This window comes from Crocuta crocuta, unplaced genomic scaffold (assembly GCF_008692635.1).
Source record: "Crocuta crocuta isolate KB4526 unplaced genomic scaffold, BGI_CrCroc_1.0 scaffold248, whole genome shotgun sequence".
In the NCBI taxonomy this organism is placed as follows: Eukaryota; Metazoa; Chordata; class Mammalia; order Carnivora; family Hyaenidae; genus Crocuta; species Crocuta crocuta.
The window spans coordinates 2495600-2518456 of NW_027532409.1; positions in this window are offsets into that span (position 1 = coordinate 2495600).

The following is a 22857-nucleotide window of genomic DNA, read 5'->3' on the forward strand; positions in this document are numbered from 1 at the left end:
CCCTCCCCTCCCAGCCCTGCAGCCACCGCCCTCCCCTCCCAGCCCTGCAGCCACCGCCCTCCCCCTCACAGCCCTGCAGCCACCGCCCTCCCCTCACAGCCCTGCAGCCACCGCCCTCCCCTCACAGCCCTGCAGCCACCGCCCTCCCCCTCACAGCCCTGCAGCCACCGCCCTCCCCTCACAGCCCTGCAGCCACCGCCCTCCCCTCACAGCCCTGCAGCCACCGCCCTCCCCTCACAGCCCTGCAGCCACCACCCTCCCCTCACAGCCCTGCAGCCACCGCCCCCCCCTCACAGCCCTGCAGCCACCGCCCTCCCCTCACAGCCCTGCAGCCACCGCCCTCCCCTCACAGCCCTGCAGCCACCGCCCTCCCCTCACAGCCCTGCAGCCACCACCCTCCCCTCACAGCCCTGCAGCCACCGCCCCCCCCTCACAGCCCTGCAGCCACCGCCCTCCCCTCACAGCCCTGCAGCCACCGCCCTCCCCTCACAGCCCTGCAGCCACCGCCCTCCCCTCACAGCCCTGCAGCCACCACCCTCCCCTCACAGCCCTGCAGCCACCGCCCCCCCCTCACAGCCCTGCAGCCACCGCCCTCCCCTCACAGCCCTGCAGCCACCGCCCTCCCCTCACAGCCCTGCAGCCACCGCCCTCCCCTCACAGCCCTGCAGCCACCACCCTCCCCTCACAGCCCTGCAGCCACCGCCCCCCCCTCACAGCCCTGCAGCCACCGCCCTCCCCTCACAGCCCTGCAGCCACCGCCCTCCCCTCACAGCCCTGCAGCCACCGCCCTCCCCTCACAGCCCTGCAGCCACCACCCTCCCCTCACAGCCCTGCAGCCACCGCCCCCCCCTCACAGCCCTGCAGCCACCGCCCTCCCCTCACAGCCCTGCAGCCACCGCCCTCCCCTCACAGCCCTGCAGCCACCGCCCTCCCCTCACAGCCCTGCAGCCACCACCCTCCCCTCACAGCCCTGCAGCCACCGCCCCCCCCTCACAGCCCTGCAGCCACCGCCCTCCCCTCACAGCCCTGCAGCCACCGCCCTCCCCTCACAGCCCTGCAGCCACCGCCCTCCCCTCACAGCCCTGCAGCCACCACCCTCCCCTCACAGCCCTGCAGCCACCGCCCCCCCCTCACAGCCCTGCAGCCACCGCCCTCCCCTCACAGCCCTGCAGCCACCGCCCTCCCCTCACAGCCCTGCAGCCACCGCCCTCCCCTCACAGCCCTGCAGCCACCACCCTCCCCTCACAGCCCTGCAGCCACCGCCCCCCCCTCACAGCCCTGCAGCCACCGCCCTCCCCTCACAGCCCTGCAGCCACCGCCCTCCCCTCACAGCCCTGCAGCCACCGCCCTCCCCTCACAGCCCTGCAGCCACCACCCTCCCCTCACAGCCCTGCAGCCACCGCCCCCCCCTCACAGCCCTGCAGCCACCGCCCTCCCCTCACAGCCCTGCAGCCACCGCCCTCCCCTCACAGCCCTGCAGCCACCGCCCTCCCCTCACAGCCCTGCAGCCACCACCCTCCCCTCACAGCCCTGCAGCCACCGCCCCCCCCTCACAGCCCTGCAGCCACCGCCCTCCCCTCACAGCCCTGCAGCCACCGCCCTCCCCTCACAGCCCTGCAGCCACCGCCCTCCCCTCACAGCCCTGCAGCCACCACCCTCCCCTCACAGCCCTGCAGCCACCGCCCCCCCCTCACAGCCCTGCAGCCACCGCCCTCCCCTCACAGCCCTGCAGCCACCGCCCTCCCCTCACAGCCCTGCAGCCACCGCCCTCCCCTCACAGCCCTGCAGCCACCACCCTCCCCTCACAGCCCTGCAGCCACCGCCCCCCCCTCACAGCCCTGCAGCCACCGCCCTCCCCTCACAGCCCTGCAGCCACCGCCCTCCCCTCACAGCCCTGCAGCCACCGCCCTCCCCTCACAGCCCTGCAGCCACCACCCTCCCCTCACAGCCCTGCAGCCACCGCCCCCCCCTCACAGCCCTGCAGCCACCGCCCTCCCCTCACAGCCCTGCAGCCACCGCCCTCCCCTCACAGCCCTGCAGCCACCGCCCTCCCCTCACAGCCCTGCAGCCACCACCCTCCCCTCACAGCCCTGCAGCCACCGCCCCCCCCTCACAGCCCTGCAGCCACCGCCCTCCCCTCACAGCCCTGCAGCCACCGCCCTCCCCTCACAGCCCTGCAGCCACCGCCCTCCCCTCACAGCCCTGCAGCCACCACCCTCCCCTCACAGCCCTGCAGCCACCGCCCCCCCCTCACAGCCCTGCAGCCACCGCCCTCCCCTCACAGCCCTGCAGCCACCGCCCCCCCCTCACAGCCCTGCAGCCACCGCCCTCCCCTCACAGCCCTGCAGCCACCGCCCTCCCCTCACAGCCCTGCAGCCACCGCCCTCCCCCTCACAGCCCTGCAGCCACCGCCCTCCCCTCACAGCCCTGCAGCCACCGCCCTCCCCCTCTCAGCCCTGCAGCGACCACCCTCCCCTCACAGCCCTGCAGCCACCGCCCTCCCCTCACAGCCCTGCAGCCACCGCCCTCCCCCTCTCAGCCCTGCAGCGACCACCCTCCCCTCACAGCCCTGCAGCCACCGCCCTCCCCTCACAGCCCTGCAGCCACCGCCCTCCCCTCACAGCCCTGCAGCCACCGCCCTCCCCCTCACAGCCCTGCAGCCACCGCCCTCCCCTCACAGCCCTGCAGCCACCGCCCTCCCCTCACAGCCCTGCAGCCACCGCCCTCCCCCTCTCAGCCCTGCAGCGACCACCCTCCCCTCACAGCCCTGCAGCCACCGCCCTCCCCTCACAGCCCTGCAGCCACCGCCCTCCCCTCACAGCCCTGCAGCCACCGCCCTCCCCCTCACAGCCCTGCAGCCACCGCCCTCCCCTCACAGCCCTGCAGCCACCGCCCTCCCCTCACAGCCCTGCAGCCACCGCCCTCCCCTCACAGCCCTGCAGCCACCGCCCTCCCCCTCACAGCCCTGCAGCCACCACCCTCCCCTCACAGCCCTGCAGCCACCGCCCTCCCCTCACAGCCCTGCAGCCACCGCCCTCCCCTCACAGCCCTGCAGCCACCGCCCTCCCCCTCACAGCCCTGCAGCCACCACCCTCCCCTCACAGCCCTGCAGCCACCGCCCTCCCCTCACAGCCCTGCAGCCACCGCCCTCCCCCTCACAGCCCTGCAGCCACCACCCTCCCCTCACAGCCCTGCAGCCACCGCCCTCCCCTCACAGCCCTGCAGCCACCGCCCTCCCCCTCTCAGCCCTGCAGCGACCACCCTCCCCTCACAGCCCTGCAGCCACCGCCCTCCCCTCACAGCCCTGCAGCCACCGCCCTCCCCCTCTCAGCCCTGCAGCCACCGCCCTCCCCTCACAGCCCTGCAGCCACCGCCCTCCCCTCGCAGCCCTGCAGACTCCTCAGGCCCTGTGGTAAGAAGGGGCTGCTGGAGGAGCCGTGTTCTCCCAGCCCTGCCTCGAGTCTGCCCAGGGCTGAGCCAAGCAGAAACCCGCTCCAGGAGATGCGCTGTGCTGGGTGCCCGCTGGGCGCCGGGCGGGTGAAAGATCGAAGCCCAGGGGTGGGGCTTGGGCCAGGTGTCTCGAGTATGAAGCGATCAGGAGGGGGCTGGGCTACATGGCTACCAGCTGCGTCCTCCAAGGCTGAGGGCCTTCCTGGACTCGACACAAGGCCCGTCCCAGGACACGGGGCAGAACAGCCTGGGCCTGGACGCTGGCTCTGGGGTCTGCAGATCCTCACGTATCAGCTGGCTCTTCTGAGAGAGACACCTACCTCACAGGGGCTTGGATGTGACCTTTGAGAGTAAATAGGAGAGCTCTGGGGTCAGACTTCCTGAGTTCAAATCCTGGTTCCATCACTACCCTGCTGTGTGACTATGGGCAAGTGCCTTAACTTCTCGGTGCCTCCATTTCTCATCTGTAAAATAGGGCTAATAATAGTTTCTAATTCATAGGGTAGTTGTGGGGATAAAAAGACTTGAGAAGATTCATATAAAGTGCTTAACAGAGTGCCTGGCACATAGTAACTACTCAGTAAACAATGATGGTGGTGGGGATGGTGGAGGCGAGAGGAGGGGCAGTGCATTGACCTGACATTGTCTTCATTCATGCTGAAGGGCACTTAACCATTCCCGATCTCCTCCTTGGGTCTGTTGCCTTCACGTGGCTGTGAGCGGATGCCAAGTCTTTGCCCACGGGATGGAGGTCCCGGGTGGGCTCCAGCTGAGAAGCTCAGGGAAGGGCATGTCCTGGTGGGGCCTGTCATCCTGGGTTCCCTTGTCGGGGCTGTGGTGGGTGCTGTGCCCGTGGCCATTGTCAGGACCCTCAGATGGGTCTCCCTGCCTTTCCGAACGGGCGCGAAGCCCCAGCCCAGTCCCCAGGCTGGAGGATTGGGGTGTCGTCGAGCCAGAAGGGAAGACACGGACGCAGCAGAGAACTCCTCTGCCTGCTTGACATAAACAGCGATCTGGGCTGACGGCTGGGGGGAGCACTCAGAGTGCTTCTGGGGATGAAGTGCTCCAAGTGGCAGAAGCAAGGGCCTCCGGGTCCACAAGGCCAGCGGTCGGTCCGGGGCGTGTCCTGTTTGCCCTGGGGCCTCATTTCCTGAGGAAGGGCCCCCAAAGCTTGGCCTCTGGCCAGAGGGTGGCAGCCAGATTCCCAGGCCGGTGCAGATGAGACAGAAGGCAGAGGTGGGGTGGGGTCCCTGGAGGGAGGGGGAGAGGTACAGCCTGGGGGTCCTGGGGCCCCAGGGCTTGTCCTGGAGGGGCGGCCCAAGGCATCTCATCAGTCCTTTGGGTACAGAACCAGCCACTCGCTAAAAACAAGGATGCTCATGAGGGCATCAGCTCACCTGCATTGAGCTCTTAGGAGGCACTTCGTAGGCATTTAGCAGGTACTTGGTGGACGCTTAGTGTCCCAGGTTCTACAAATGTCATCACTGAATGGACACGTGGCTCATCCACAGCCTGTTGCCAGTTTGACTGTGGTCCCCAGCAGGGTCCCCAGCAGGTACGGATCACTCCGGTGGGGAGGCCAGGTCTCTGCACCACTGAGTGGGGGCTTGGCCGGGACCAGAACTGCCAGCCTCATAAGTCCCTCTGCCTTCACCCCTTGTGCCTGCGACTTCCCATCCGGACCTCTCTTCTCCATGAAGCCTTTCTCGTACTCTGTCTCTCTGCTCCTGATGTCTCTCGCTGTCTCCCTCTCTGCCCTCTGCTGTCTCTGGCTCCTCTGGGCAGGCTGCCAGCCCCCTCTCTGCAGCCGTCGGTCCCTGGGTTCTCTGCGGGGACAGGAGGCACTTGGTCTGCTGGGATCAGCAGAAGCCCCGGTACTCTGCCCACAAGACACCAGCTGTGGTTCCCCTCTTCCCCCCTGGAGGCCTCCAGTTGTCCCCTGCCAGTTCCTGTGTCCTCGGCCATCCAGGTTTCCTGAGAAAGTCGGTGTGGAGGTGGTCTTGGCGGGAGGGTCAGGCGGCGGCTGGGCCAGATTCCCATGGGAAACCGTGTGTGTGTGTGCGTGTGTGTGTGTGTGTGTGCACTCACGTGTGTGTGTTCTCAGCCTGTGGTGACATCTCCCCCCCGCCCCCCCCTGCATCGCGTGGGCCCCTCTGCTGGCTCAGCCTCTCCGGCCACAGACCACCTGGGTTGCCCCACGTGGAGCAGAGAAGTAGGAACTTCGCAGCAAAGGGAGGGTGGCTGCGGTCCGTGGCAGGCACGGGGGCGAAAACCACCCGTTTCCTGGTGTGGCCTTTCCCGGGCTCCCGGCTTGGCCCTGGGGCTCAGGGAGGGGATGGGAATCCGCGAGCCCCGGCTCCTCCACGGGTGGGCGGGGCAGGACGCAGGACGCGGTGTTGGACGGGTGCCCTGGCTGGGCGTCCTTGGGCCAGATACCTCCCCGCCTTGGGCTGTAAATATACCAGAAAAGTGAGTCTTTTTGGCTGTGCCGTGTGGGTGCAAGGTGTGGCCGCAGGTGCGGGTGCTGGAAGGTCAGCCTCTCCAGCTCTTCTCCTAACCTCCTCTCTGCCACCAGATCATGACTGCGAACCTCCAGATCCCGGACCTCCCCTGACGTATGCCACGTGGGGATCGTACGTGTCTGTCTTTGAGGAGATTGCAGTTAATACAATACAACAGGGGAAAAAATGCCAAATCTCAGGCCTCACCCCAGATTTTCTGGACCAGAACCTGTGTTTAAACAAGCTTCCTGGGCAGCTCAAATGCACAATAAGAAGCTGGTCTGGGCAACTACGTCCAGTCCTGAGTTCGACCTGGCTCTGCCCCTTACCAGCCGGGTGATTCAGGGCAGACTGATTAAATTCTCTGGGTCTTAATTTCCTAATCTGTGAAATGAAAGGAATAATGACCATGGGGTAAGACAACATGTGAGAGAGCATGTGCCAGGCGGGCACCCAGGAACCAAGGCACCAAGGCCGATGTGAATGCGACTGGGCAGTGGCTTCCTGCGTCTCTCCATCTTCTTGGATTTATTCTGATATTTGAATCAGAAAGGCTGAGTCTTCCACTGTCCCACAGCAGAGACCAGAGACAGATATCCTGGGTTCAAATCCAGTCTCTGCCTTTTGTGAACGGGGCAACCTCAGGCAGGTAACTTCTTTGAGCCTTTGTTTGCCTGTCTGTGAAATGGGGCTATTGTGAGGTTTAACTGAGCCAGTAGAGTCCCCGAGGGGGCCAACACCAGGCAGCACTTGGTAATGGGTTTTCTAACATTGTCATTTCCACCGAAGACAAGTCTCAAAACCGGTCTGAATTGAAGGGGGAGGGCAGGTGGAGTCCCCTTCCTGACGTGGGGAGCAGGCCATAGGCTTGGGAGGAGCCAGGGGTGGCCGTGTTGGCAGGCAAACCACCACGGAGTTCTGCCACCAGCGTCTGAACTAAAAGGCTGTCTTCTTCGAGGGTAAGCGTTGGTATTACTGGCGGTGGGCCGAGTTGTCGTGTCCAGGGTGTAAGAGAAGGCGGAGAGCGTTCTCTCCATCTGGGACGCGCCACTGCATGGCTACAATGAGAAGTGAATGTGGGGAACAGAATCCAGGCAGAAGGATCAGCAAGACGGAAGGCCTGGAGGCGTGAAATTATCTGCATCTAAAGGATTAAAAAGGCACTGCATAGGCACCTGCCAGTCTTCCAGTGTCTGCAGGCAGACCTGAATTTCCAAGGATGATCGGGGTGGAGACAGACCTGTGGGAGCGTGGGGCGTACCCACCCCATCACCGCACCCAGTGTAGGCAGAGAGAGAGAGAGGCCTGAGCCAGCCCCTACCCCCTTGCCCTCCTGGGTAGCCCCATGGGTGGGGGTCTCAGGCGGGGTTGGGGGCCGGGAGACCAACCGGCTTCTGGGGAGCACGTCTGAGCCATCACTCTCCAACCGTTCAGGGCCAAGGCAGCCTCGTTCTCCCCACTTTCATTTGAGAGACCAATTACAGAGCGTTTTGCACCACAATTACTGGCGGTAAAACCTCTCTTGGTTCCATTTGATGAATTTTAGTAGTAATTGAATGGAGGAAGCCATCACACAGGAGATTGTCCAATTGAATCTGCCCACGCGCTGAACTGTGAATTCCAGCCCTCCACAAGCAGCCACGGCCACGGCCATGGGCACCCGCTTCCCTTCTGCGGGGACCTTATCCTGGCCCACATGAGTGAGGGACCGGAAATGATGGGCTGCCTCCAGTACGGGAACCCCTGGCCATTAGGGGCTAGTGTGGAGATAGGGCTTGGGAGGGATGGTCAGGTCTGGGAACCTCTCATCGCTGATGTTTGAGAGCTGAGAGCTGGACTGTGTTCATGTCTTCATTTATTATTTATTGAGCAAACACGTAGTATTTATAGTACGCTGGCTGCTATTCCAAGTGCATTACAAATATTAACTTCTTTAATCTTCCTGGCAACAGCAGAGTTAGGCATATTACTAGTCCCATTTGATAGATGAAGAAACTGAGGCTCAGAGAGGTTAATTAAATTGGTCAATGTCACACAGTTAGTAAGTGGTTGAGCAGGACTCCAGAGCACCTCTTTGTGTTTTCTTATTCTCTTGTGGTGTCCTCCCTGGTGTTTAGGAAAGCCTGTATAAGGATTCCTAAGTATGCTGGGGGCTGATGGGAGGGCCTGGCCACTCCTAGACTGGGGTGACAGAGAAGAAGGGGACCCAGGGCCTGGAAACTCGCTTGCCATTGGGAGGAGGGAATCAAATAGAATGCCTACGGAGGGTGAGACTCAGGACAGAGTCACGGCTGCGTGGTCCAGAGCCACTCCTCACGGGAGGCTTTATTTCCGCATGTCGACCACAGAGCTCGGGTTCTGTTTGGAGCAGGAGAGGCCATGTCACCTTGTGCCATATCTGGTTGCCCGTCCCTGCCTTCAGACGTTTGATTCCTTTGTAGGGTTAGAGTCAGATCGACCCAACACCACCAACCCTGTGCCTTGTTCATCTATTCAAGACGGCATGACCAATGTGTGGCTGAGTCGGGCTTCACGCTCGGCTCCGTTTGACTCCCCAGTCCTGCGCTAGCCAGTGAACCACACTGCCTGTCCATCAGGACAAAAGTAAACCGTTCGCACAGGGCTGGAGATGGGCGCGGTCTGCGAGCGCCCCACTAACCCGCTAATGGACTTGTCTGTCTGTCTGACTGTTGTCAGATTACTTGATTGTTGGGGTCTGGACTGGGTCTGATTTATTTTAAGCCCACCTCAGGGTTTGCCCCCCCAACCTCCCCAACAGCTTTTGGTATTGGTGGTGGGTCAGTGGGTTGGGACACTGAAAACAGGGATTGCACTAGCATCTAAAAACCATTACTGAAGGCAACTCCCTTTCCTTGAATTTGGGAATTTCTGCTTAAATTGAGGGGCCTCTTGAGCAACCTGGGCCGTTGTCCGCCTCTTGTGGTGCCTTCCAGGCATCTAGGTCAGTGGAGCGGCTGCTGAGTTGGTCTGGGTGGGAAGAAACACTGGGGTTCTTTCCAGCAAAATTATGGGGTTCAGTCTTGCCTATCGTTTGGAGATGGCAACCCCACAATCCCATTCGAGTCACCCATAAAGTTGATCTAAACAGAGATTGCAGGGCTCTGCCCGCAGAGATGCTCCTTCAGGGGGTCTGGAGTAGGGTGGGTGGGATGGTGCATTTCTATCAGGCACCCAGGTGATATTGACACTGCTGGACTTTTTACTTTGACTTTGGACGTTTATCCCTTGATTCCTCGCTGGGAGGATGTTCCTGACGGCACTGGGCAGAGCTCCTACCCCACCCCCACAACAGCCCCCTGCATGGTGTTCAAGGGGTGTGGGGTGACAGCCAGGGCCAGGGCTCCTCAGGCAGGAGCTTTGCAGAAAGGGCTCTGGGGCCGTGCATAGGTGGCCGTGAGAGGTAGCCTGATGGTCATCACTGAGAAGTGGCTGAATCAAGATGGGCCCCAGAGAGCTCTAGAAAGCCCTACTGATGCAAAGCTCGGAAGCTGTGTGGAGCAGTGGAAAAGCACATACTTGGAAGGCTCTGCCTCATTTTGCGTGTGTGTGTGTGTGTGTGTGTGTGTGTGTGTGAGAGAGAGAGAGAGAGAGAGATTTTGAGCAAGCTACTTTCCTCTGTGTCTCAGTTTCTTCATCAGTAAAGTGGGGCTAATAATACTAATCCATGGTAGGCATCAGGATATAATTGGGATTATACATGTGGGAATGCGTGTAGGCTCCCTGTTCCTTTTCTTTCCCCATCCTGGAGATTTCATTACTCTGAGTTACCTCAGCCCCCCTCTGTTCCGGCTTCTGCTAGTCCTCTCCACCCNTGGACCGTCAGCCTACATTATCATAAAAAAGAGGCTGGATTTTAATTTGTGGAATGTTTCTTTCTTCTTCCTCCTTTTTTTTTTTTTTTTAAAAGAAAAGCCTAATTAGGAAGCCCGTTAAATGCCTGCAATTCCAATATAATTCTATTAAATTCTCCCTGTAAAGTTAATGTTACAGACTTTTTAACAGATGTTTTAATTAGGCATTGTTATTAAAGAGAATACTGTAGAAATTAAAACCAGACCCTAAATGGGGGAAGAAAGGCAGTTTTCTTGTGCTGGGTAAATGGTGGCAGCGGCTCAGCAAAGAGCTGTTGGCAGCAGGTCATGAAAAACACACACAAAAGGAGAGGAAGTGCTTGGTGTGATCCGCACTGCTCAGCAAGGGAGAAATGCCCGCGCCTGGTCCAGCCAGCCAGCACCACCTCTGGCCCAGCTGGCGCAGGTGACAGGAGGGAAGGGGGACGGGCAGAGCTCGCTGGCCGGGATGGACAGGTCTTGCGGTGCCCTTACTATCACAGTCATCCCATTTGGGTTCGGCTTATCTGACCTCTATGGCAGCCATGACTCTTAACCTATTTTACAGATAGGGAAACTGAGGCTCAGAGACGGCTGGTCGTCTGCCTGGGGGGACACAGGACAGAGCTTGGGTCTCCTGCTGAGTGGGGTTTCTAGAAGTGGGACCCAGGTTTTCTGCTGTATGGTGCAGGCTCCTCTCTGCAACAGTGATACAATCCTGTGGTTATATTTAGCATGGGCTTGGGAGACAGAAAGACCTAAGTTTAAGTCTGCTTCTCGCTGGCTGTGTGTCTTAGGCAATTTGCTTCATCTCCCTGAGCCTCCATCCCCTCGTGTGCGAAGTGGGGAAATATATAGGACCTCTGATTTCACGGGGTTAAAATGAAATCTGCAAATAAGGAACTAAGCGCAGGGCCTGGCAGTTGGCCAGTGCTCAGGGAGTGACAACGGACATGCTAAGGGCTATCAGCTGGCAAGGGACAGGACGGGGGCTCCCGCCTACATGGTCCAGAGTCTGTTCTCTTCCTGGCCCCACGCTGTCTCATGCCCAGTGGCTGCCGTGGCTGTGCCTGGTTATCTGGAAAGTCATATTACCTTTGATGCCAGCCAAGCAGTGGGCTGGCCAGAGAGTGTGGCTGGCTCAGGTAAACCATCTTGCTGCTGGGGAGAGGAGGCTCACTGGTTGCCATGGAGACCCCGAGGGAGCCATCCAGCTCCCACAGAGATGTGCCACCCAGTTCCACATGCTCCCTAAGGAGAGAAGGGGAGTGAGGCTGGGGAGAGCCGGATTCAAGTCCTGCCTCCTTGCGGTGGCAGTCTTGAAGGCACTGGCGCGTCAGCCTTGTGGCTCCACTCATCTGAGTGCACCTTGCCATTCCCTTCTCAGGGGCGTCCAGCCCGGGGTTTGGGGTGAGGGAGAGCGCCCCCAAGAGGCACGGAGGGGACTGACACATGCTCTGGAAGCATCTAGTGATGTGCGCTCAGATTTACCTTTCCAGGGGGTAATTTTCCTGTCCATCCTCCAAAGGCTGCCAGCCGGAGATTATTCAAATAATGTTTATTTCGGTCCTGTGACCCAGATAGATCTGACATGAGCATTTTCTAGAGAGCTTGAAAATAAGAAATAACTGAGAAGGGAGACCCCACGCAGGTCGTGTCCTGGAGGCCCCCCCGCTCCAAGGACACTCTGCTCATTCTTACTGGTGTCCACTGGAGCTGACACCTATGTCCCTCCCCTCTCACTGCCTCTGTCACTACCATTCAAGTCATGCTTCAGGCCCCGAGGGAGGCCCCCAGGGGTGACTTTTGATCAGGATAGCCTTTCTTAGGGGTGTCACCATGAGAGATCTAAGATGCCAAGGATACACCGCCTGGCAGTAGGTGCCTAATGTCTGCTAGAGCTTGAAAGATGGCTTCGTCCTCCCAACCCTGGACCTCCTGAGCCTTTTGTTTTGAAGACACAGGGCAGTTCCTCATGGTCACCTCTTTGTGTAGGTGGATATGTGTGACCTGAAGTCAGCTGGCCTGGGTTCGATTCTTGTCCTGCCCTTTACTAGCTGTGTGAGCCAGAGCAAGTGGTGTAGCCTCTCTGAGCCTCAATTTCTTCTTTCATAAAGTGGGGATGGTAATAACATGTCCAGGTCCCAGGAGGCTTATGAGGAGGACATGAACAGTGTTCCTGAAAGCATCTGATGCGCCGAGGATAGTTGTAAAAGGGGGCGGGTAGAGCAGTTATCAGGCAGGTGCGCACGCACACACACACGCGCGCGTGTGTGTGTGTGTAGAAAATGTACATAATGACCCCCCAAACCGGTCACCTGAATCCTCTCTAGAGGGGAGATACAGAGGCCTCTATTTCTCTGCATAGTTTGAATTGTTTAGCCATGAGCCTGTATTATTTTTTCATTAATAGAAGAAAATTGGCAGCAAACTCAATGCAGAAACCAGAGTGGTTTGGAGGACTCACAAGCAGCAGGGTAGACATTTAGCCCACAGGTAGCTGGCCTGGCCACCCCTCCAGTCTGGGCAGTTGACCCTGCTGTGGGCCCCAAGCAGCCTGCCACAGCCTGGCTCTGTGACTTCTCAGCCACATGACTTTAGGGCAAACCCTTGAACCTCTGTTTCCCATCTTTAAAATGGGAATAGCCACATCTGCTTGCAGGGCTGTTTGGGGAAGTGAGAATGGGCATGGGACATCAGGACACGTGATGCCAGAGAAGCCACCATTTGGACGGCCATTAGGTTTTCGTGTTGCCGTCTCTGGCCCAGGGGGCTGGACATGCCGCCTGGGGCCCCAGCAGCGCCTCTGTAGGCATCAGGTGGTCTTCATCTTTCTGGACATCTCGGTGGCACCACCTTGCCCTCCACATCCCTCAGCTGTGGTGCCCCATGCTCTCCACGGGAAGAGAAAAGCGTGGGACCAGGCTGGACTGTGTGACCCCCACGTGGCTGGACTGGGGTGTGGGAACTTCCTTCTCCTCAAGAGCCTGCAAGTGTAAGTCATCTGGAACCTTCTGCATGTCCAGCAGAAAGGATCTGGCTGAATGAGTCGTCCATCCCTGGAGCCCCGGGCAGCTGTTACGAGTGAGTTAGACCGTGTCTTCCCGACAGGTGAGCAAGTCCCTCCCAGATTAAGTAGAAAATAAAAGTAGAACCTAAAGTTGATAGTACTGCCTCATTTTTATGAAGAAACAAGATTTAAAACATCCTTGGAGGAGTAGAAATGAAGAACATTTTTCCTTTCTTTTTTTAAATGTTTATTCATTTTTGAGAGGGAGAAAAAGAGACAGAGCACGAGCGGGGACAGAAAGAGAGAGAGAGGGAGACACAGAGTCCAAAGCAGGCTGCAGGCTCTGAGTGGTCAGCACAGAGTCTAACGCAGGGCTCGAACCCACAAACTGGAGCCTAAGTCAGATGCTTAATTGACTGAGTCACCCAGGCGTCCCAAGAACTTTTTTCTTTTCTTTTTTTAAATTTTTAACATTTATTTATTTTTGAGAGACAGAGAGACAGAGCATGAGCAGGGGAGCAGCAGAGAGAAAGGGAGACACAGAATTGGAAACAGGCTCCAGGCTCCGAGCTGTCATCACAGAGCCCGACGCGGGGCTCGAACCCACGAACTATGAGATCATGACCTGAGCCGAAGTCGGACGCTCAACCGACTGAGCCACCCAGGTGTTCCCCAAGAACTTTTTTCTTAATCTGTACTGTTAACTAGCATGAATGGCAATAACAAGAATGGCAATGATGATAATTGAGGTTTAAAAAGATACGAAAAGATCTTGCACACAGAGTGGAGTGAGTCAGGATGCCCTGTAGCCTGGTCTAATTGGGGGAGGGGTGTCAGGAATGAGATGCTGAGGTTTAATGGTGAGCCTGGGGTGCACGAGCACAGGGCCAAGCATGAGGTGACAGAAGATTGTTTTAGTGGCCCCAAAGACAGAGCTACAGTGGTGAGGCTATTCTCTGATGCTATTCTCTGCCTCCCCCTTCCCCACCCAGCATCATGGGAGGAAGGGTGGGGGGTTGTGGGTATGGAATGGTGCTGCCCACCCCGGCTGCCCAGTCCCCTAGGGGATGCATGTTTTAATCCTAAGAACCTGTGAATGTTAGGTCATGTGACAAAAAGGAAGTAAGGTCATAGATGGAATTAAAGATCCCAGTCAAAGTGACCTTGAAATAGGGAGTTCCTCCTGAATTATTTGGGTGGGCCCGGCGAATTCTTCAGAGTCCTTGAAAGATGAAAGAGGGAGCAGAAGAAAAGTCAGTGTGGGAGTGATTCTACCGGAGGACTCAACCTGCCACTTCCGGCTTTGAAGATGGCGGCAGATCACGGGCCACGGCACACAGGTGGCCTCTGTAAGCTGGAAAAGGCCAGGAGGTTGAGTCTTCCCTGGAGCCTCTGAAAAAGATCATAGCCACTCTGGCACCTTGGTTTTAGCCCAGTGAGACAGAATTCTGACCACAGAATTGTAAGACAGTAAATTTGCGTTGCTTTAAATCACTAACTTAAGTGGTAATTTGTTACACCAGCCATAGAAAACGAATATGGTAGAGACCTCTCTCTAAAGGGCCAAGGTTTTTACGGTTAGGAGTGAATTTTATCCAGTCTCTTTAGTATATGTGCTGCCGAAGCGAGCACAATCCAGTCTCTTTAAAGGGCCAAGGTTTTAAGGGGCAGGAGTGAATTTCATCCAGACCCATCGTACCTTTGCGTGGTCTCGAGCCTCAGTTGCAATCCATTTCAGGGTCGGTGTGACCCCCAAGCACGCCTCCGTTCAAACCTGGATTCCAGAGATCAAGAGGCCGGCTGCCTGTGGGATGAAGGTGCAGATTTCTGGCCTGGGGGGCAGGCATGAGGGAGGGCCACAGAGCACCTTCTCCCTTCCTCCCCACGTGTATTCCTTGTAGCTGCCTGGGAAGGTGCCACGTAAGACCCGGAAGTGAATCCCAGCCACACCACCTCTGCTGTGTGATCTCATCTCTTTGAGCCTTGAAGTCTCCGCCTGTCAACTGCGCATCATGCTGTCCCCCAGGGTTGGTGTGAGTCGGGTGAAGCCCTCACCGGGCCTGCTGTCCCAGGAGCCCCTGCACAGGCTCCCCAGACAGTTCTGCGGGTACAATCCAAGGCTTGCCTGTTTGACGGCCGTATGCCCTACACTCGGCTCGGCCTGTCATCCTGCTGACAGACATGTCAGAGAAATCTCTTCCCCATCAAAGCACCTTGACACAGTGTTATCTCTAGCACAGAGGCCTATTGTTTCCAGGCCCCAGGAAAAAGTTTCAGAGAGTGCTGCCCATGAGTTGCACTTGAACTAACCAAGGGATGAAAGCACGAACTATCAGCTTCTATTGGGCCCAAGAGATGCAGGCTGGCCTCATGCAGTTGGGGTCAGCAAGGGAGGTGGCGTAGGATGCAGACCCTGGGTTTCACCCCAAGGAGGTCCCAGTTCTGGATGTCTGGGATACTCTGCGATTCTGCCTCCTATGCAGGGCCCCAGGCAGGTGTCCGTGTGCCCTTCTTCCAGGGACGCTAGTGTAGTGGCCATTTTGAGAGCTCAGTGCCAGGCCGAGACCTGGACCCAAATCCCACCGTATCAGCTGTGTGACCTCTGCTGCATTCCTTCACCGGAAAGGCTCTGCCTTTCCGGTCTGTAAACTGTCCTAGATATAATAATGCTAGCCCCTTAGATCAGCTCGTTTGGTCTTTACACCAGGTCTCAAGGTGGGAGCTATTATTCCCTAACTCTAGAAACCTCACCCGAGACCATCTCCGACTCTTGTGTGTAACCGTGGTGCTGAGTCGCAGTGAAGTGAGGTATCTATAAAGTACCCAGCACAGTGCTGGCTTCGTGGCAGGTGGTTGACTCATAGTCACCGCGTGTGCCCCGGCCTGGTGTGCCCTGGCCTGTCGCCCCAGCACTGGGTGGGTTTGGGGTTGTTGAGGATCTGGGAATGGGGCTCGCAGGGCATGGAGGGCTCAGAGCCCAGGGGTAGCCATTAGTCCATTGGTGAGACTTCACTGAGGCTTCCCAACATAGGTGGAGGTGAACTTGGAGAAGGGAACAGGCATGCATCCTGGGCTGGTTTTGTTGGGATAATTACCTAAGTGCATCTAGAGATAGAGGAGGAGCTTTCCATATGGGAAGCCATACAAAGGAAGGGTCTGCAGGGAGCTGGGCCGATTCTACTAGAGTGGGGACCCCCAGGGATGGGTGATTCTCGTGGGCTTTTCAGAGGCCATCCCGGCCCCTGTGGAGCCTGGCTTAGTCCAGTGAAGCCTCTGCCAGGGAAATACTGCGTCGGCATTGTGGATAAATAGAGCTAGCAGACGGACCCAAATAGAAAGTAATTTACTTTATCAACAAGAAAGCAAAATGGGCCAAAGAAAGCAACTGAAAATGAGGGAAAATGAATAAATAAGTGAAGGTCATTGTTTTATGTGATCATCTTATAACAAGTTAGGCTTTGCTTCTCTCCCCCACAGCCTTTCCCAGCTGAGTTAAGATCATCCGAGTCCCATGGACCTGCCGTGCTAAACACCCTCTGTGACTCTCTTAAGAACTTCAAGGTCAAAAGTCCAGCACTGGCTTTTCTCTGAGCTGCTAGAATGTACATTCATTCATCCAACAAATGTTTACGGGGCATTTACTGTGAGTGAGGCAATGTTTCAGGCACTGGAGATACCAGCGAACATAATAGATAAAAGCCCCTGCTCTTGTGGAGATTATATTCTAAAGGGGGAAAACCCCAAACAAAAAATGAACCAGAACAAACATTGGGGGAAACTGGGTTAAGTGTATATGAGACTTTCCTCTATTATCTGTGCTGTTTTCCTGTGCATCTAAAATTAATAACTCAAAAAACAAAGAAGTGTGTGTGTGTGTGTGTGTGTGTGTACATACATATGTGACTTGATATATACACATATATGTAAGTACTTGTGTACACACACACGCAATGAAGAATAACTCAGGAAATAAAGAAATCAAGGAAATGCTCTGAGGCAGGAAGAAGTGTTACAGTTTTTCAAAGCCTGTTTTTTCGAAAAAAAATGATATTTAAGCAAAGGTTTGATAGAAGAAAAAGGGCAAGCCATGGGCCAGAGGGATATTTGGGGAGAGAACACACCAGTTCAGGAAAGTAAGTGCAACGTCTCCATGGTGGCTGGCCCTCAAGAGGGCCCTCAATGACCCTGGCATTCAGATCTTCGTGTAGTCCCCTCCCACACTGAATCGGGCTGACCTGTGTAATAAGATATTAAGGAAATGGGGCTTCCATGGCTGGGTCACAAGAGAAATTACAGGTTTGGCCTCGCTCTTTCCTGGATCACTCTTCCCACAGGAAGCCAGCCACTGTTTTGTGAGGACCCTCATGCAGCCCTACAGAAGGGTGAGGAGGGAATAAGATTCCTGCCAACAGCCAGCACTAACTTGCCAGGCTGTGAGTAAGTCACTTTGGAGGCAGACCCCTTTAGATGACCGTGGCCCCCTCGACATCCTGACTATAACCTCATGATGGACTCTGAGGCAGAACCATGTAGCTAAAGCCAGTCCCAGATTCCTGACCCCACAGAAACCCTGTGAGATCAAAAGAGAGAGAAAACAAGTGTATTGTTGTGAACAGCTACAAACTGGATTAATTTGTTATGCAGCAGTAAACAACCACTACAAGTGTTTAGGTGGGAGCGTGCTTTGTTGATTGTGGGACAGCAGAGATGCAGTGTGGCTGGAGTAGCAGGTGTAAGGAGGAAAACAGGAAGAGATGTGGGTTGAGGGCCTGAGTCAATCTTCCTCCTGAAGAAAAGACTTCCTCTCTGTGGGTATTATTATTATTATTTTTTTTTTTAGCAGTTGGCTTCTCCTGAGTTTTTCTCAGGCCAGACCTTGGGAATGAGTTGTGATGCCCATTTTCTTCGCTCCTCTGGCCTTCTGAGATGGATTTAAATCTTCTCTTCCCAGGAAATCTGTGGTGGTGTCATCCTTCCTGAAGTGGTTTCAGTGAGACTTCATGTTGAAACTGGGCCAATGCCTCCTTGGGTATTTTTTTTTAAAGGCCAGATTATTTCATGAGAGAACTAGCATAGATTTGAACAACAACGAGACAGAGAGAGAGAGAGAGAGAGAGAGAAGAAATTTGATGAGCTAGAAACAAGTTGTGGCTCTGAGAAGACTGAGAGGTGGGGGAGGCTGAGAAGAGCAGTTGGCCAAGATGGTGGCTGAGGTCAGTGGGATCAGGAACAGCAGAGATGAGAGCATATGAGGTGGATCTCTGCTTTCTGGGAATTTGACGTCATTGGTGTGGAGACTGGGAAGGTGGCAGGGAAATCAGTGAGAGGTAAGCAGGACTCTTGAGTCCGAATTCCATCCTACAGGCCAGACATTCTCCCTCCCGGTAGCTTCCAATCCTTCAGAGGTGAGCTCCAAATGGTGGCCCTTCTGAGTCCCGGTCAGTCATAAAATCCATTCCAAGTTGGAGTTAGGTTAAAAGGGAATTGACTGATTTACGCAAAGGAAAAGACCACGGTCTGATTTCATCAACGTCCATCTGTCCCCTCTCTTTTTTTCTGTCTTCTGCCATATTGGCAACACCCTGTCTTAGGCTCTCCTCTTATTGGCCTCTTTCTAGGGTTGAATCCAGTAGAAGAAAGTACTTGTGTTTGTCCCAGTGTAGCCAGACACGCTCTTGATACTTACTGGATGGATGATTCAACTCATGTAGATTATGTATCTCCTTCTAGGCCAACCACCGCCATCAGTGGGTGTAGAACTTTGGTTGGCCAGGCTTAGAACCCCTAGACTGAGAATCAGAGTAGGGCGGATGTTCAGATGGAAATCCGGGGCTGACGTTACCAGCAGGTAGATGGGTCATGTGACAAGATGCAAATGGGGCATATTTAGTAGGATAGTGAAGAATGTTGCCTCATGAGTAGGTAAGAGCATGGTTGGGGCACCCAATCCATTCACCCTGACATGTGGTACTGAAAGGTCTCCCACTGAATCGTCAGACAGTGGTATGTGCTTTTATAGATTCTATGAGGTATCATTTCACTGTAGCCATGATCACATTGTCATTATTATTGATTTGTTTCATGCCATTTTGAGTCTTTTAACCCCCTTTTATTAGTTAGGGTAATTCTAGTTGCTATAAGAGATAAATTCTACAATATAATTGGCTTATTATGGGCAACTGGGTGGCTCAGTCAGTTAAGTGTCCACTTCTTGATTTCAGCTCAGGTCATGATCTCACAGTGGTGAGATCGAGTCCCGTGTCCAGCTGGGTGGTGGAGCCTACTTAAGATTCTCTTTCTCCCTCTCCCTCTGCCCCTCCTCCCCTCACACGCTCTCTTTCTCTCTAAACAAACAAAACAAAACAAACAAAAAACCCCCAACAAATAAGTGATTTTCCTTCAAGTGAAGTCCAAAATATGAATTCTTGATTGGCAGTACTGGGGCTGGGTTCCACAGACACATTCAGGGATTGAAGTAGCTTCCATTCCGTGGCTCCACCGTCTCCTTGTGTCTTAGTCTTTTCTTACAGATAGCAGTTGGGAAAGGAGAAGTGGAGCAGGGGTGCCTGCTTCCTAAACATCTCTGTTTGGAGGGGAGGAGCGTGTGCCTTTCATTTCCTATTCCATTCGTCCCATCTAGGTGGAAGGGGAACTGGAAATTGTAGTCCTGGCTAAACAATGACGGTATAGCGACTCTGTGCTGTGGGACGGGAGTGTGCATCTTGCTGAGCAGCCAGCTAACTTGCCACACCCACCAAGCATGAGGCCCCAAATTATAGACAATAACGTTATAGACTAAAATATGCACAGAGTTACTGCTGAAGACCGTGGGGCTGCTGAAGGGTTTTAGGCAGCAGTTACGCATCCGGTCAATCTGTGCTCCGGTGACATGAAGGGGATGGTGCCAGTGGAACAGAAAGGAAGGAGGAGGCTTTCTGAAAACCTCATGAGGTCCATGTTGTCCCCTTCTCCCCCAGGTTTGAATAGTACAATACCTTGACATGCCTCACACTTATATTCCTACCATGTACCGAGGGTCCACCATGTGCCTTTTTTGAAATAGTATCTATTGATAGCTTAGCAATGTTATGAGGTAGGTATCATTACCTGCAATTTGAAAACAAGACAATTAAAGTTTGTGGAAGGGAAGTGACTTGTCCAAGGTGCGTTGGCCCTTCGTTGGTTGTCATGGAAGCTGTTGATCTGTGTCTGGAAATTTTGGGGGGCTCTATAGTGCCAAGCATGCACTTACCCTGTGGCATGTTGTCTTCTTGCTTAGGGAACCAAGGGGTCTGAGTATCCAGTGGTGGTGAGGCCTGGCTGGCAGGTGGATTAGATAGCTCTTCGTCCCTGCACCTCCCCCAGGGGCAAAGCTTGAAGCACTGCCTTCCCTGTCCCCTGCCCATCCACTTGAGTCACTTCCAAGTTCCTAACAAAGATGCTCCATGAGTCCCCTCACGGGCTCTCAGGAATCTGCTCTGTGGCTCCTGGACCTGATAGGGAGGGGGCCATAGCCATACTTCCCGGGCTATTGGAGTCAGTTCTGCTGACTGGGCAGATGGGGCCCACGCACCGGGACCTGGGGAGATTGAGAGGAGAAAGTGGCTGAGCACAGCTCTGCGAGGCCTGGTGATTTATGAGGAGCAGCTTCCGCGGGCCATCTGGACCAGGAACTTCAGGAAGCACATCCTGTGTGTGGAGGCGCAGGCAGTGTGGGAGCCCTGCCAGGGAGGAGGGAGGGGATGGGGAAGCAGGAATGGGGCAGAGCCGACGTGGAAAGAGCCCCGGCAGCAAAATGAGACAGATTTCGGGTTCTTGCACTTGCAGAAATTTGGGCAAGACCCTAACAGCTCGGGGCCTCAGTCTCATCAACTCTAAAATGGAATGATCATCAAACCTGCTGTGCTGTTGAGAAGTTTAGATGGACTATTGCTTCTAGAAGTACCCAACCTATTGGAGGAAAGCTGATATTACTGAACACCAACCATACGCTACGCATGCAGTTGGGTGCTGGCAACATAAAGATTCCCAGTTTGCAGTTGCGTGGGGGAGGCAGACTCTTTTGTATCCTGTGGGATATTTACTACAAACTCTGGGAGCATGGAGGTAAGAACAAGTAACTGGAGGTGAAGGTGAAGTTCAGAGGCTTAAAGGAGAAATAGGAGCTTAACAAACGATGGAGAGGTAGCAAAGGGACAGCTTGAGCACAGGTATGCCACACTCAGGTCAGATGTTGGTTCATTCATTTACAACTCCAGCCATGAGCGATCTACCGGGTTCCAACCCCATGTATCCAACTGCCTACTTATATATCTCCATTTGGATGTCTAATGGACACTCAAACTTAGCACGACCAAAACAGAGCTACTGATTCCCGCCCCCCTCCACCCACATCAAACTTCTTCCTCCTAGGTCATCGCTATCTTGGTCTGTCTACTCAGCCACATAAGCCAAAAAACCTAGAAGATGTTTATCTCTGATTTCTCTATTTCTTTCACCGTGTCGCACTGCTTCATATATATGGTCTGTCCTGGAATTATGCGACGTGGTCTTGACCTCATCTTCCCAGATTTATCCATCAGTAAGTTCTGTCAGTTCTGATCTCCCAAGTTCCTCCAGAATCCATTTCATTCTCTTCATCTCCACCACTGCCATCACGATCTTACCCAGGAAGCTGCAACACTAATTCTGTGTTTGTTTCCACATCTGTCTTTCACAATCTAACCTCTTTACGGCTGCCAGAATGGTCTTGACAAAACAAAAATAAAATCAAACACTCCTCTGCTAAAAGCATCCAGTTTCACGGTAATCCTGTGTAACAATTCACCTTAAGACTCAGTGCTACACAGTAATAGCATTTTTTTCTTGCTCATGCGTCTGAGGGTTGGCTGAGGCTCTGCTGATCTAGGCTGAGTTTGGCTCCAGACTGTAGGTTGGGCCCAGGGTTACTCTGTATTTCTGTGTTTCTCTTTGGGCCAGTGGCTACTCAAGGCATATTCTCCTCCTGGAGAAAAACAGGGACACTAGAGGGCAAGTTTGCCTGACAAGAACATTTCAAGCTTCATTCCCAACACATCCAATAAGCATCTGATTGCTCAGAGCAAGTCATGGGGCCAAGTCCGAGGTCAAGGAGAAAAGAAGTACACTCCATCACCATAAGTCCATAAGGAAGGTGTGGATATATAATTTTTTACAGTGAGATAAAGAATTAGGACCAACAATTCAATCTTCAACAAAGGCTTTTAGTGGCTCTCCATTAAACTTAGAATAAGGTCTAAACTTCAAACCCCTCAGGCTCTAGCCCCAGGTATAGCTCCACTTTCAACTTCTGCCATTTTTTCCCTCACCCATTTCTACCCCTGCTGCCTTTGTGGCTGTTCCTCAAACTTTCCAAACTCTTTTCCCACCTCAGGACCTTTGCATTTGCCATTCTCTCTGTCTGGATCACACTGCTCCCAGATCTTCACATGACTGGCTCCTTCTCACCACCAGGTCTCAGAGGCAATGCTACCTATATACCTGGAGAGCTTGTTAGAGATGCCGGTGCCTGGGCTTCAGCCCCCGAGATCCTGAAATGGCAGATCTAGGGGCGTATCTCAGGGGCCTGTTTCTAACAAGATGCCCACTGTTGATGCCAGTGCCGGTGTTCCATGGAACATTCTGAGAAACGAGGCTGTGAGAGGGAAGAATGCCCCAGGAGTGCTGGGGAGGATGTGGAGGGCCTGAGTCTGTTGGGGTTCAAGGAAGTCTTTCAGGAGGGACGGCAGCTGAACTGAGCCTTGAGGGATGTAGAGGAGGTGGTCAGGCAGACAAGACTATGTTCTAGGGTCATCCCTCGACTCTGTGCGCTTCCTGGGTGTGAGCTTCCACATCCCGCTTCATGAACCCCTCACCCCATCCAGCTCAGGGCCTGCTGGCACCACCTCCCATTGGGAACTAGAACTGATGACATTATATACGACCACCGTCCGAGCTTCTTGAGACAACCAATTCCACAGGAAGTCTTAGAAAGCTTTTTTTCCCTCTAAATGATCTTTTTTAGTGT